General features: G+C 40.3%; 1 long non-coding RNA gene across 1 annotated transcript in view; it reads left to right on the top strand.

Moving 5' to 3' along the window:
• Positions 1–14895, top strand: part of LOC114769538 (uncharacterized) — a 105378-nt gene that overhangs the window by 21290 nt on the left and 69193 nt on the right. Inside the window, exon 2 of the long non-coding RNA XR_003743230.1 lies at positions 10114–10146. This is a non-coding gene — a long non-coding RNA (uncharacterized LOC114769538). The remainder of the gene's footprint in view (positions 1–10113; positions 10147–14895) is intronic.

Below are 14895 nucleotides of genomic sequence, written 5' to 3'. Positions count from 1 at the left end.
ATATGTATATAAATGATCTATATACATAAAATGTGAAAGTGAAGTGATTGTCAATATGTTCCACTGCAGCACAACAACACAAAATGTTTTCTCTGCTTTTAACCATCACACTTGGTGAGCAGTGGGCACCATGACAGGCGCCCGGGGAGCAGTGTGTGGGGACGGCGCTTTGCTCAGTTGCACCTCAGTGGCACCTTGGCGTTTCGGGATTCGAACCAGTAACTTTCTGATTACGGGGCCTTAACCGCTAGGCCTTCACTGCCCCAAATGTATATGCAACAGCAACCAGAATTATTTTGCTCGGTGTGTTTTATCAAATTTTCAATGTTTACATTTTAATGCCCAGGTAGCATGTATAGATTCCGGTTTTCTGCTGGAGTTTAGCTTGACACTCCATCAAGATTCTCTTGTCTTATCCACTTGAAAAGCTCCCTCAGAAACAGCTTTGTAAACATTGTTTACACAAAATCTTGACACAACATTACATAACATAAAAGGTTTGTCCATATACAAAAAATTCAAGAATTATCTTGTTAGGAGTTAATTCCACTCGTTATTATTATCATTTCTTGTGTCTCCTGACCATTCCCACAAATCATGGCATTAATTTGATTTCTGTGTCTGGAATAGATGTTGAGTATTTTTGAATCTATAAGGGTAACAATAAAATAATTATAAGGTAACCTTGTTTTAATTATGTTGATCTTGTCTACTTTACTAGGTAATTGTACTAGATTGACTGTTGTACTATACTGACTGAGTAAATGCATTATAAAAAAATAAACTAAAATACACTTTTCTTTGAATAAAACAAACAAAAAAACTAAATATAACTAAAATGCTCAGTCATTTAGTCGACTGAAACTTGACTAGACTAAAATGAGTCTGGACGTGACGGACTAGTAAAAACTAATATGACAGATTGACACAAAGACTAGCCTAAAACAAAAATGAAGACAGACCAGCAAAAACAACTATACGAGCAATGCAACACACCTCACATTTGGTGAGGCCAACAACCATGACAGATATTCCTCCATCATTTAAATTTACGGCATTTATCAGACGCCGTTATTCGGAGCAACTTATAATCAATAGTTACAGGGACAGTCCCCCCCTGGAGCAACTTAGGGTTAAGTGTCTTGCTCAGGGACACAATGGCCTTCTGGTTCATAGGCGAGTGTGTTACCCACCAGGCTACTACCACCCTCCCATCAATGACCAATTGCATCACCCTCTATGACCTGCCCGTCTTGACAGATAGTAAAAAATGTCTGTCTGAGAAACTAAAGAATAGCATGTTGTCACTTATTATTGATAAGGCCACTGATAAAAGTATGAGCTGTAAATCGGGATTTGTTGAGTCGGGTTTCAGGAAAAAAATGTATGGGAACAACTGTTCTATGGGCCAGGGAACCCAGCACCAATGCTCCGTGCTGGACATGTTTGGAGAGAGTTTCTTAGTACCTAGGCCCGCTTGTTCACTCCCAGTCGACTTCAGTCCTTTCCGTCTCCAGTCCTTGTTGGTCATATTTTGTGATCCATTTGACATGTTAGTGGTTCATAGTGGACTATAAAGGATTTGTATGAAGGTGACATGTTTATTTCATATAATAATTTTGTAATGGTGCCTCTGGCCCACCAGGTGTCAAGCATTCACTGTCTTTGTCTCGACTAATTACCGCCATGTGTCCTCCTCCTGTCAAGTACACATTTCGCAGTGTCTCACAATGACCATCACGTCACTTTCACTTTACTTGCTATTTCTACAGCTTGACCTTAGATTCACAAAACCTCTTTACTCGTCCCTTACTCAGGTTCCTTGGATTACCCCGCTATAGATTCATTCACCTGCCCCACATCGCATTTTTAACAATGCGGATTCTGTCTGACTTACCCTGCCGCTGTCGTACTCTCGCCATCGGACAACCTGTGTCACCTTTCTCTCGCGGGGCACCGCCACCTACGTGTTCACTGCCAGAAGTAAGAGACCAGCCACATCATTAACACCACATGGTCACCCTCATCACGGTCCAAGTGGGCTTGATCCTCCTCCGCTGAATCCCAGGAAGCTTCCACAATGTCCATACCCGCTTCCTTTAAATATTACTCGCCTTTCCTCTTTCCTGTGTCACTTGTCTGCTTGGCCAAGTTCCGTTTTCACACAGTGTACCATGCTTAAGACTACTGCCTTGCTTAAGTTTTGGCTGTTTGATTTAAGTTTACTATGAAACTTCACTATGTCGAGCACTTGTGCCTCCTGTCTCGTACTCGGTGGCATTACAGATTTATTGCAAAATCATGAACATTCTTCGTTAATAGATTGATGAGGAATATTAGGCACACATCCACATCAAATCTTTTAAATTTTGGAATGTATTAGGTTTAGAATTAAATTATATTGCAAAAACAGCAAAGAAAATGTTTCTTGAGAGCTATAACTGAGACCCTCATATTACAAACAACAACTTTGCGGTACCTCTGCAAAAATGTGCAGGAATTATATTATGTCACTGTTCAAGCACATTAAAGTTTTGATGATCCAGGTGGCATGCTTTAAAAATATGCTTCTCACATCTGTTGGCAAGAATCAGAATTTTGTGAAGATTTGAAATCTAATTGAAACATGGTACCTCATTGCTGTTCTGATATGGGGTTTTTTTTGTATAATGCCAACCTGAATGCCATTTTTATACCTATTTCAGCTTGTTTAAATTTATAAAAAGAAGTGAAAAAGTAATCTATTTATTTATTTGTTTGTTTGATTGTTCATGTTCCTTTCTTGCTCACAGTTTATGCCGCATGTCATTTTTGGGCCAATTTCCTAGGTTTGGTAAGAAATGTTTTAATTCTTGTTGAATTCAAATCACATTTATATTCCAGCATAACCTATCCTGACATAATGTGTCAGTATGGCATCATTTTATATTTTATCTTTGATAACCATTACAACCATAACTAGGGCGCCCTCATTCCACCAAAACTGCTTCTCGCGTACTGAAGCTTGAAACAGGTCCACCCTCTCTCCTATGATGAAACAGTATGATGGTGGCTACCCCCCATGTGACCCCCAGTCGGGATGTGAATAGAAGGCAAGGAAAGGCTTCTCTTAAAACAGGATGCCCATCGCAGACGACCCCCCCTGTACCTAAATAAAGAAATCAGTGGGAGTTCTGCTCAAGGGATCGGAGCCGGAGAGAGAGGAGATGCTGCACTGTTTCAAATTCCAAGCACAATGTACACTTTCGGGACTTCTTTCTTTTTTTCTCTTTTCTACCGAGGAGACATTGGTGGAAAAGGACAAGCCAATTTTGAGCGTAGGCGGATCTGCGTGAGCAATGAGATGCAGGGCTTCGGAAATGTATTGCTTTTATTTTCAATCCGTGTTTTATTTTTCTTTCATCTCCAGTAAAATACAGATGGAGGGATCTGTACGCTGATTTTTTTGTTGTTGGTGTTGTCTTATGAAGCATAAGGCGGCAGTGATAAAAAAAGGAGGTTAGTGTATTGTATTGTATTGTACTGAAGAAGTTGCCGTCGGGCTGAATGCTAAAAGAGACTGAGCTGCAGTGTGGCTTGGTGCGTACCGCCTCGCAAACAAACCTCGGGGTCTAATCTGAACGTCCTGTTCCCAAGTACAACAAGGTGGGCCTGCTTTGATACGAAGCGCCAGGACTGCTGACTGTACGTTGAAATTCTGAAACGGACCCACATGAGACGGGCCTGCCTTTTACTGCCTTCCTTGAGTCATCCTACAGGGACAATAGGCCAACGCTTGTTGAAGAAAAGCCCATTTATTTTGTGGGCTTGGAGTGATGCAATCTGAAGTGCCCTCGGGTCCGAGAATAAGTGTTAGAGCTCGGATTGTGTAACTGAGACATAAGATCCTGGAGCCAGTCTAAATGAAAAAAAAACACAATAGAGGAGATGAGATAAAAGTTGAGGCTTTTACTTCATGTCTCACCGTTTCCTTTACACGGCTCCTTTCGATGAAGAACATCCCGACACAAAAAGGAGGAATATTCAGGTTATTTATCTCTTCTCCCTTCTGTTCGATGCCTCCATTGTAAATCCCACCCAATTAGAGTTTCTCCATTTGGCTCTTGTGTGCAAGAGACAGAGGTTTCGAAAGAATAGATTTAACTTGACAGTCCCATCGCTTCGATTTAACCACACTCTGCAGGATCGTGGGGTTTCTGAACTGTAATTGATGAGGACAATTAAGTTAATTAAGGTAAAAAGGGAGAAAAGAACAAATGTACTCACCAGAAGCAAAATCAGCTCTGTGTCAGGTTCAGCTTCATCAGTGACTATTTTAATTTCATCAGACCACATAAGTAATGGGTAATATTCATGACCAAGTTCTGATCAGGGATATTTGACCCATGAGTGACCCTTCGACCCAGAAATCTGGAACTGGTTATCTGGATTAGCCCAAATGCCGGACATGGATTGACAGCAGCACACAGAATGCTGCCTTTTTTTTTGCATGCCGCTTATACAGTATTTTCTGTATATTCTCAGGATAGCTTTGCTCTGTTTAACGTGTTTTATGTAAACATGCTTTATTTGTAATGACTATTTCCATACTGGTTTATAGATTCTGTTTCCCAGTTGTAATGTCCCCTTGCATAGTACTGCAACCCACCATAATAACAGGTCTTACAGTTGGGCAATGCATGCTGACAGAGTCTAAGCCCTTGACCTCCAGTGTAAAATACACTAATGATGAAAATAGAAGTAGCATGGGTTGAATCGGCCCACTGCAAGCCTATATACAATGATGCAAATTCATATCACTTCATACATTTGATTTACTTGTTAAGACTACATAACCAATATTCATTATTTATGCAAATCAATATGAGTCCAAATGTTTGAGGCCCAAGAGCAACAGCAATTATTCTGCTACCAACAGACATGTGTGCCATCAGTTTTCAATGTAAGATTAAGGGGGAATTTTCTGGGAAGAAAAATCTCGATCATATTTGCACACATTAAAAGAAGGTTTAAAAGAGTGGTCAAAAGCTTAAAATATATTATTAATGCCACTCTTTTTACATTTGGCCTTTCTTTATAAATTATTTTAACTTTAATAAGTCAGAAAATTCATTAGGTTACATACACAGGCTACTAGAGTAAATATCACCTGGCATTCCATTAAATATATTATTTGAAATAATGGGCCAAGAATTTAACGGTCTGTTTTTTGTTCATGCATTAAGCCTAGTTTAATAAAGTTCTGAATCAGTATAGGCCACATGACAGAGCGCTCCGCTCCATATCAGGTTATGGGAGGGCTTATAGTTATTCCAGTCCAGTGCTAATTAGACCTCGAGTCAGAGCAGAGAGCCCTGCAACATCTAATACAATAGACCTCCATGTCCTGAAAAATTTCCACCGCAAAGAACAAATGTAGCAAAATGTAGAGAACAAATGTAGCATTCTGTAATAACAATTACTTCATTTTTTTTTGTAGTAGCAAAAAGATTTTCAGCCATTTAATTATTGTAAAGCATTTACAATACTTAAAAGTAATTAAGTTACACAAAAAATAGTTGATGTAGATGGGAAGTACATTATTCATAATTCAGATGCTTACTTACTCAATCTCTACCCATTACCACTTATTCCTATTCAGGGCAGTGAGAGTAAACTTGCAGACTTGCAGACTTGTCTTTTATTGTTCTTTTATTGCATTTAAAAACAGTAGCAAGCAAGCCCACTGCACCAACTGGCTTTTCTTTCTTACCTTTCACAGTACCATTAAAATACAGACCCATGTCTCAAGGCTGCTGTCTGCCCAGGTTTGCTAATGAAAAAAAGAGACTGATTGAATACATTTTTGAATGCATAAGGCAAATTCAAATCATTAAAGGGCATGCATATCCGAGGTCTGCGGCTCTTTTCTTTACGTGAAATATGCCAGTTTCATGCTGATGAATGTGTTTTACATGCATTGAAAATGAACGCTGACCTCTGAGAGCAAGATAGTTCGTCAGTGAAGAAAATGAATAAAAACATCCCCTTTCCTTCAAGGACACACCCGATCGGCTTTCCACCACGATCCAGGGCTGGCGAGCGGACTGTCCTTCCAACCGCACTCCAGTGTGTAAACAGCAAGCAAACCCAGGCCTCTTCACATTGCAAAAATGTGTCACAAGCCAAAAAGACAAAATACTGTTTCATTGGTTCTGGAATGACTGCAGAACATCGAAAAGCACTACATCTGAATAATGAGAGGAGCCAGGCCCTGTTTCACTTGCCCCTCGATGGTAAGAATTTATTGTTGAAGAAATGTTGAGGGGAAAACAATGAAATAATTCAAGATCCTTCTCTTTTTCTTTTGGCCTATCCAAAATAATTTTTGATATGAACTGAATATGAAAAGGTTTTGTGTCAATGCTAACTGGCGTTGATTGCATTTTACATTTACGCCCTTCTCCAGAGTGGCTTCCAATCAGTAGTTACAAGGACAGTCCCCCTGGAGACACTCAGGGTTAAGTATAATGCTCAGTGACAGAATGGTAGTACATTTTAACCTGGTTTTCTGGTTCATAAGCAAGTATCTTTACCACTAGGCTACTACCATGACAAAAAAAATAATAATTATTAATAATGATAATAATAATAATAAAATATTAAGAAAAACACAAATAAATGAAATTTGTCAATGTCAGAGCCCTGCAACATCAGTGCTGAAATGTAGGTTGTTCACAGAAAATGTTTTTTTCATGCATTGTATGCACATTAATATACAATTTCCCAGGACGTTTGCATTATGTTCCATCAAAAGAAAAGAGTGCTTTCCCCACTTATTCATACCCAGTATATATAATGAATCTTCATTATTTCAAAAACAGGTCCTGACCCTGTACTGCACTGTGCAGAGTATCTATTCTGTTAAAAAAATGTCCCCCAGCAACAAACACAGAAGCATAGACTGACACAGACAAATGGGCTCCTTTTAGTCTGTAATTTATAGACATACGTCTAGTGTTGTGCAGCTCAGAAGTTGGCACAATGACACACAATAAGACCTCAAAAAAATCACACAGGTTAAAAAATTAATGGTGGTATGGACTCTGCATAAATCATTTTTCCATGCGGAACATATATTTGCGGCTGTGGGCCGTGCTGGACCCACCTTGTTCTGCTGGACTGGGCCTGCGCACTGTCTCCCCAGTCTTTCCCGCAGTGGCCTGCAGGGGGGGGGTTGCTGCTCAGGTGTGGTCATTGGTGTGGAATGAAGGCTAATGGAAAGGGGAACAAAGGCAGGCTCTGTCGGCTGCTTTCTCCCAGCTTCCCCAAGTTCATACTTCACTGAATCCTGGAACAACACACACTTAAGAGCGTTGTTCCACTGGGACTGAGCAAATATAAACTTGTGTTTCAATGCAACAATGGATTTGAACAATTTTGCTCCTTGGCAGGCAAAACCTGCCTGCTATTTTTTTTTTTTTTTCAATTATTTCTAAGGGTTGACAAAGTATTTTTGACCTTTTGCGGATTCGATGACATTTACAAATTTAAATATTGGCTAATTGTATGTCATATTTATCTAATTTAGTTGGTCTTCTGTTTATTATTGGGTGGTGATACAATATGAAATTCATAAGCCTTGCTTACCTGACATTCAAAGTCTTAAGTGATTATTAGTTTTAACAATCAAAGTAGTTATTAAAAAGTTTCATTATTATAAAAGTGACTTATTAATCCTTACCTGAAGCCAACTAGAGAAAAAGTTGGTTTTGCTATTCTAATCTATTTTGCAGTGGCTTCTGAAAGTGCTCCATTATTTTTTTTTCCTTCTCTTCAATCTACACTGTAGAACCCCATAATGAAAGTATACATAGTCACACCCTTTACTCTATACTTTTTTGTGGCACTATGGCAGCCATAGTTTTTGTATCTTTCTTTCAAGCTCAGCCAGGTTGGATAGGTATCATCAAGGGACAGCCATTTTCAGGTCTCTCCAGAGACGTTCAATGGGGGACTCTGAACGTCAACTGAGTTATCCCTAACCCATTCATGTGTTGACTTTACTGAAAGAGAGTCAAAGTGAAGTGATTGTCATAGTGAAACACTGCAGCACAGCACACGGTGACACCATGAAATGTGTCCTTTTAACCATCACCCTTGGTGAGCAGTGTGCAGCCATGACAGGCACCCGGGAAGCAGTGTGAGGTCCCACTGTGCTTTTCTCAGTGGGACCTCAGTGGCACTTTGGTGGTTTGGGATTTGAACCAACAACCTTCTTTCCTTACACACTAGGCCGGCACTGCCCCTAATCCTGGACTGTGTCCTTAAGGTCATTGTCATGTTTGAAGATGAACCCTCAGCCCAGTCTGAGGTACTGAATGCTGTAGAACAGGTTCTCATTGAGGACTTCTATGTATTTTTGTGCATTCAGCATTCCCTAAATCCCTCGCTTAGTCCCTGCTGCTGAAAACAAATCTGCACACCACCATTCTATATGGGATGGTTTTGGGAAGGTGATGAGCTGTACCTAGTTTCCTCCAGCCATCATATTTCGAATCAAGGCCAAACATTTCAATCATGGTTTCATCAAACTTTAAGATTCTTGTACCTCACAGCCTTCAGGTGCCTTATTGCAAACTCCAAGCAGCCTTTCATGGGTTTCACGCAGCATCTTTGGAGCTTAGTTTGAAGTTGAAGTTGAGCGTTACTGTCACTTAAGCTACATCCATGTTAGACAGCACATAGTTAAACAAAATAACGTTTCTCCAGAATCTGGTGCTACATTTGAACAATTAGACAAAGTTACATACTGACATAAAGTGCTCGTGTGTGACACAGACAAACTGGGCTACGTAAAGGGCAACAATGAAACAGACAGCGCAAAAATACTGAAATGAATAATAAATGTGCAAAGTAAAAACAGTGCAAATACTGCTGTGCAAAATAGAACGGTCCATTAATAGATAATATTGCTCAAAGCTACAGTGACCATTGTGTTCTAACAGTCTTCCGCCTGGATCATTCAGTTTGGTCCTCGATCAGCTCTTGGAAGAGCTCTTCCATTTGAGAACTATGAAGGTCATTGTGCTCTTGTGAAGATTCAGTTCAGAGGAATTTTTTTGTAGCTTCCGACAGATCTGTGCCTGGACACAATTCCTATGACCTCATGAACTCCACAGAGAGGTGCGTGCCTTTCCAAGTCCAATGTCCACATTGCTACTCACGCCACTGCTGTAGAAATAGCTCACAATGATCAAGAAAAATGGGTGTGCAAAAAGGTTGTCTCGCTTCAAAGGGTCGAAATTTGTGTTTTGTCTTTTTTATACATTTAAAAAATATGATTCCCAATTGTCTGCAATTGACATTCTGTATACAAATATATCCTCATGTTGGGTCATTTTATGTCTGTATGTGCTTGTACCCTGTCCGATGTGAACTGCCATAAGTAAATCCCCTGTTGTATGTGAAATCATGTGACTGCGTCCTTCCCTGTCCCGTTGCTGCCATGCCAAAAATGTAAGGTTCTCAGTTCACTTCAATTATGGGTGAATACGATTGAATATTAATACCTTGGGGAAAAAAATAAATATTGTAGCATCAGGATAAAATAAAAATAAATTGTACATGTAAATTGCAGATTCAGCTTTTAGCAGTACAGATTCAGCACTGTAATGTCAGCTGTGTAATTTAAGTTTACAGTAATCTTAGAGAATAGCCCCCTGGTGCACACAAAAAAAGAAGTTGAAATCAGAAACTGACGTTTCTAAGTGCTTGACTACGCCCACAGTGACTTTGAAATATGAAAACTTTGTCATTCTCACCATCAGCTGAAGCTGATAGACAGACACTTCACTTTTCCGAGATGATCACTTGTGACAACAAATTTGGCCATCCCCTCGGTACGTACGTTGGGAGGCTGAAGACTGACATGACCCAAAAATAACTGTCCTCTGGGCTCGACAAGTTTGTCAGGTTTCCCAAAACAAATTGACATTTTCCCTGCCCCCAACATCTATGTCCAAACTTGTTTTTTAACACCTTTGTCAGTTTCTGGGAGTTTGTGTCTTCACTTGTTTCCATCTCCTGTCCATCATAGATAAATATTTACATTTTTTTTTTTTTTTTTCATAGACGCTGCTTGACAGGATAAAGAGCCTCACTGAAGTGAGTACAACTACTGCTCACATCGACAAAACTAAATCTAAATTCACCTTGCATTTAGTAACCAGTCACTGTAGACAATGCCATACATGCATGAAACTATTGCATAATTAGAACTGAGTGTCAACCATTGCAAATGGGGTAATATTTTTTAATTACTATATAAAATGAATGCACTTGATCACTGCATCATGATGTCATTTCAGCTGACATCTGAATGCTGGCTATAATAGTTACCTCCCCATCAAAAAAACAGGTTATTATTTTAGCAAATTAGTCCAAACTATCAACTACATAACTGGAAGAAGAGCACCGTGGTTATTCTTTGTGTTTGAAATGTTGGTGCATAAACTCTAACGTGGTTAACAGGGTTCAAAAGCAAGCCAATTAACTACAAAATGCTACACACACAAAAAACAATTTACTATGTAATTTGAAGGACAAATTCCTGAGTTCATGAAGTCCTCGATTCATTAGTGCTACATCAATTATGAAAAAAGAGATCTACATGGATTAAATAAAAAAGAAACTAATTATTTTTTTAAGGCTGTGAAGGTGATTGCATTGGGGGAATCAAGGTAACGCTGAAGAAAGTGCGCACATCAGACATGAACTCAAACTGCCGCTGCCTCTGTTCATCCTTGCATCTGAAACTGTGAGAACAAAATTACTTGCTGCAAATTGGTCTTACATGTGTAACGACCATGGGTATTTTATATAATTTGAGTTTGGGTGGGATGGGGCAGTGAGGAAGGAGAGATTGTATAATTCTCTGCTCTTTTTTTAATTTAATTTGGATTTAACAATAACCTAACTAGGACACAGTATGGAGTTCGGGTATCTAGGTCTTTGGCGGGTGTTTTATATTCTGTATGACCCGTCACTCTCTGTCTACCATGTCCTGCTCCTTTTCCTGGAATTATTTAAGCCGACAGAATTTTGTCTGTTTTCAGACTGGACCAAATTCCAACAGCACAGTATTGCATTTTGATGTTTTTTTTCAAGGTAGGGTCGTTAAGATCTCTATACTGAGGGGTTGATTATTGCAAGAGTGTGACACCCCAGCCAATCAAATGGCACTAATTGTTCAATTACTTATCTGTTTTAAAGAACTGATGTTTGGAACACATTAGAAGACATTTGGCACAATGTGAATTAAAATGAGAATTAAAGTCTTGGATGATGAACACTGCATTGTTTTTCAATAAATTAACAGTAAGTTAAAGTCTACATGTGGTTGCATGTTGGTACAGTGGTAAGCGATGTGGTCTCATACCTTACATTTACATTGACATTTAAGGCACTTGGTAGACGCCCTTATCCAGAGCGACTTACACCATGCCTCCATGTTACATTCAATGAAGTGATCAATTCTGGTTTACTAGGACCCCCAACTATGAATACAATCTTTTTATTCACTCTGTTGTAGTTTCTATATATAAGTCAGACAATAAGAAAGTTATAAGATAATCTAAATATTCTCTAAAGAGGAAGGTCTTGAGCTGCCATTTGAAAGTGCTCAGTTACTGAGCTGTTCTGACCTCAAGGGGAAGTTCATTCCACCACCGAGGGGCCAAGACAGAGAAGAGTCTAGATGAATGTCTTCCCGTACCTGGAGGGACCAGGCGAGCAGTACTGGAGGCTCGGAGTATACGAGGTGCAGTGTAAGGTGTAATAAGGGCTGTACCTTCCTGTATTTGCAGACTTTACATGATTTTCGTGTGTTTAAGGTTTTCTCCTGCCGTCCAAAGGCATATACAGTAGGTTGATTAGCAACTCTTAATTGGCCATAAATGTGAGTGTGGGAGTAAATGGTGTGTTTGTATGTGTGAACCCTGTGGTAGGCTGGTCCAACAGCCTAGGAGAGTCCCCGCTCTGTGCCCAGTGTCATGGAATTGGCTCTTAGCAACAGGACTAAGAGGTTACGGATAGGGTCCTAGTGAGTGAGGATATTATAAAAAAAGTCAACACATTTTTGCAAAGCCAATGAATAATCAATCAATAATATAATAATAATATTCAAATATTCCTCAACATTTTTGCTTGTAATATTTATTACATTAAATTTGATCAATTTAGACATAAAATTGATCAAGACAAAAGTCTTGTCGCTTGTGTACAAATTAATCTGAAGTGCCGCTGAAATATATTTCTAACCAAGATTTTTTACAAGAAATTGCTTAGTTTATTCCCAACTTTGTAAAGGTAATTGAGTCGGTTTTTGCAAAGACATAAGTGTCATTGAAGCTTCACCTGGGACTAATAATGGATCAATTAGGTCTCAGGTGTATAAAAAGAATCCCACTACACTAGACCTTCAAATCAACTGCAACTAGACCTCTGCAAACATGCCTAAGATTCACCCTGAGACTAAAGTGTTGATTATCAAGAGGCTGAAGACCAGATCCACTGCTGATGTGGCAGAGACCTTCAATGTGTCTCATCGTCAAGTACAGACTGGAGACGTTTTTGACAAGCCCAGGTCAGGCAGACCCCGCAAGACAACTGCTCGAGGGGACCGTTTGTTGGCTCGAAAATCCATGGCCAGCCCATTTTCCACTGCAGCAGAGCTCCACGAGACCCGGTCACTTGAAGTCCCTGTGTCAACCAGAACAGTTTGTTGAATTCTCTCTCGAAATGTCCTCCATGGTGGAATCAGAAGCCAGAACTAAACAAAAGACAATTGAAAAAAACGTGGCATTTTCAAAGGCCCACAGCCTGTTAAAAGGATGGATGCTGGAAAAGTGGCAGAAGGTGGATTTTTCAGATGAATCTTCTGTTGAATTACACCACAGTCACTGCAAATATTGCAGGAGACCTACTGGAGCCCGCATGGATCCGAGATTCACCCAGAAAACAGTGAAGTTTGGTGGTGGAAAAATCCTGGTCTGGGTCCTGCAGGGTGGAAGGCAACAGCAATAGTCTGAAATACCAAGATATCTTAGCTACCTTTTATATTCCCAACCATAAAAGAGGCCAAATTCTGCAGCAGGATGGTGCTCCATCGCATACTTCCATCTCCACATCAACGTTCCTTAAGAAGAAGAAGATCAAGATGCTCCAGGATTGGCCAGCTCAGTCACCAGACATGAACATCATTGAGCATGTGTGGGGTAGGATGAAAGAGGAAGCATGGAAGACAAAACCAAAGAGTTGATGAACTCTGACTCAACAAAGAGCGGGCAGCGTCCCCCCTGGCCACCTGACCTTTATACTGGACACTGCCTGCTCTCACTTCTGCTTCTTGGTGGGCTGGAGGTGGTAAGTTGGCCGTGACAAACTTATTACTTTGGAGATTGGTCAAATTTTGTCGTAAATAGGATATTCCGTAGCCGCAACCATTTTGCGATGACGCTGTTATCCTTCCGCCTCGTTTTGGCTTCCCCTAGTTGGCCACCCGCAAACCCCACATCCACTGGCCACTAGTACCATTTTAGGATGGGGGAGGCAGACCAAACATCGGCTAGAACCACAGCCACCATAAACCTGATGTGGCCACGCTCTGTCTCGCTTATGTCCCTCAACCCATGCCTTGCTCCATTCCTCGTGCCATGCCAAACCAAGCCACGCCCACAACACTGCAGGGTTGCCATGATCTCGGAGACTTTTTTGACAAAGATAAGGCTGCCGTACGATCTGGCCATAGAGCTTTCTCCAGACCAACGAGCCCCCTCCTTGCACATGCGTACCATTGGCAATCTGAACCCAGGTGCTGTAGTGGGGCCACCATGACTCAGTTGTCGACGCAATGCACCCAAGAACTCATTCAATGCTTCTTTTGATGGCCGGGCCTCTCCGACAACATCACCCACTATGTGGCTGCCTATGCCCACTGGCGCTCACGTCTTTTGTCATTTGACTTGTCATAATGTTTTAATCAGTTTGCTTTTATTTGTGATGAAAAATGAATTGCGCAGTGACCTTGCTCCATGTATTGTTTGTGCTAGTTACTCAGAAATGAACAACAAATCTCAAAGGAAATATGTAGGTTTATTCCATGTTGTTATTAATTAGACTAGTGTCAATACAAAGACATTTTCCTTCATTTGAAACATCACATACTGTCAAAAGAAAGGGTATAGCACACAAGCAAAGTTTTAAGTACAAAAAAGAAAGCATGAGAAGAGAAACAGTCTTGACCCAGGTCATAGCACATAACTTTGCAAACTGAAACTCCACAGAAGCAGTAAACAAAGGCGTAAAACAGAGCTGCTTGGGCTGAGATGAGACACTTATATTTCATGATGTCAGTATTTTTTTAAGCGGTACGTAAGTCTCAGTCACCAAAGAGAAAATGAGAGACCCAGACAGCCTTTGAAATTGCTGTGCACAGAGTCACATCCTTGAACTGCTTACAAATGTGGAAAAGTTCACAACCCATCAATCATAGAAAACAAAATGGAATGGAAAAGTTGCTGATGATTACTGGTTCACGTGGATCTACTGAAAGCGGCTGCTTTTCTTCACACATTTCGTCCAAAATCAGGATTTTTGCTCACCCAAGTATGTGGCCCTGGGGATGACTTACCTCCAATTACATTTAGGACCAGATACCTCATTTTCCAGTAACCCCCTACACTGTGACATTTGCTGAAATAGTAAAGTGTTAACAAATGTGGTTATTTATTTGCATATGAATGGCCTAATTCACTGTATGAACGTTGACCATTAAAATTGGTAGAATGGAGTGTTGTGAGTAAAACATGCATTTGTGTGTCCTGTGTCTTTTGTGTACCCTAATTTGTCACCTGT

Source organism: Denticeps clupeoides, chromosome 19, assembly GCF_900700375.1.
Source record: "Denticeps clupeoides chromosome 19, fDenClu1.1, whole genome shotgun sequence".
In the NCBI taxonomy this organism is placed as follows: domain Eukaryota; kingdom Metazoa; phylum Chordata; class Actinopteri; order Clupeiformes; family Denticipitidae; genus Denticeps; species Denticeps clupeoides.
Note: the sequence above shows the minus strand (reverse complement) of the source record. Positions and strands in the feature narration are given on the sequence as shown.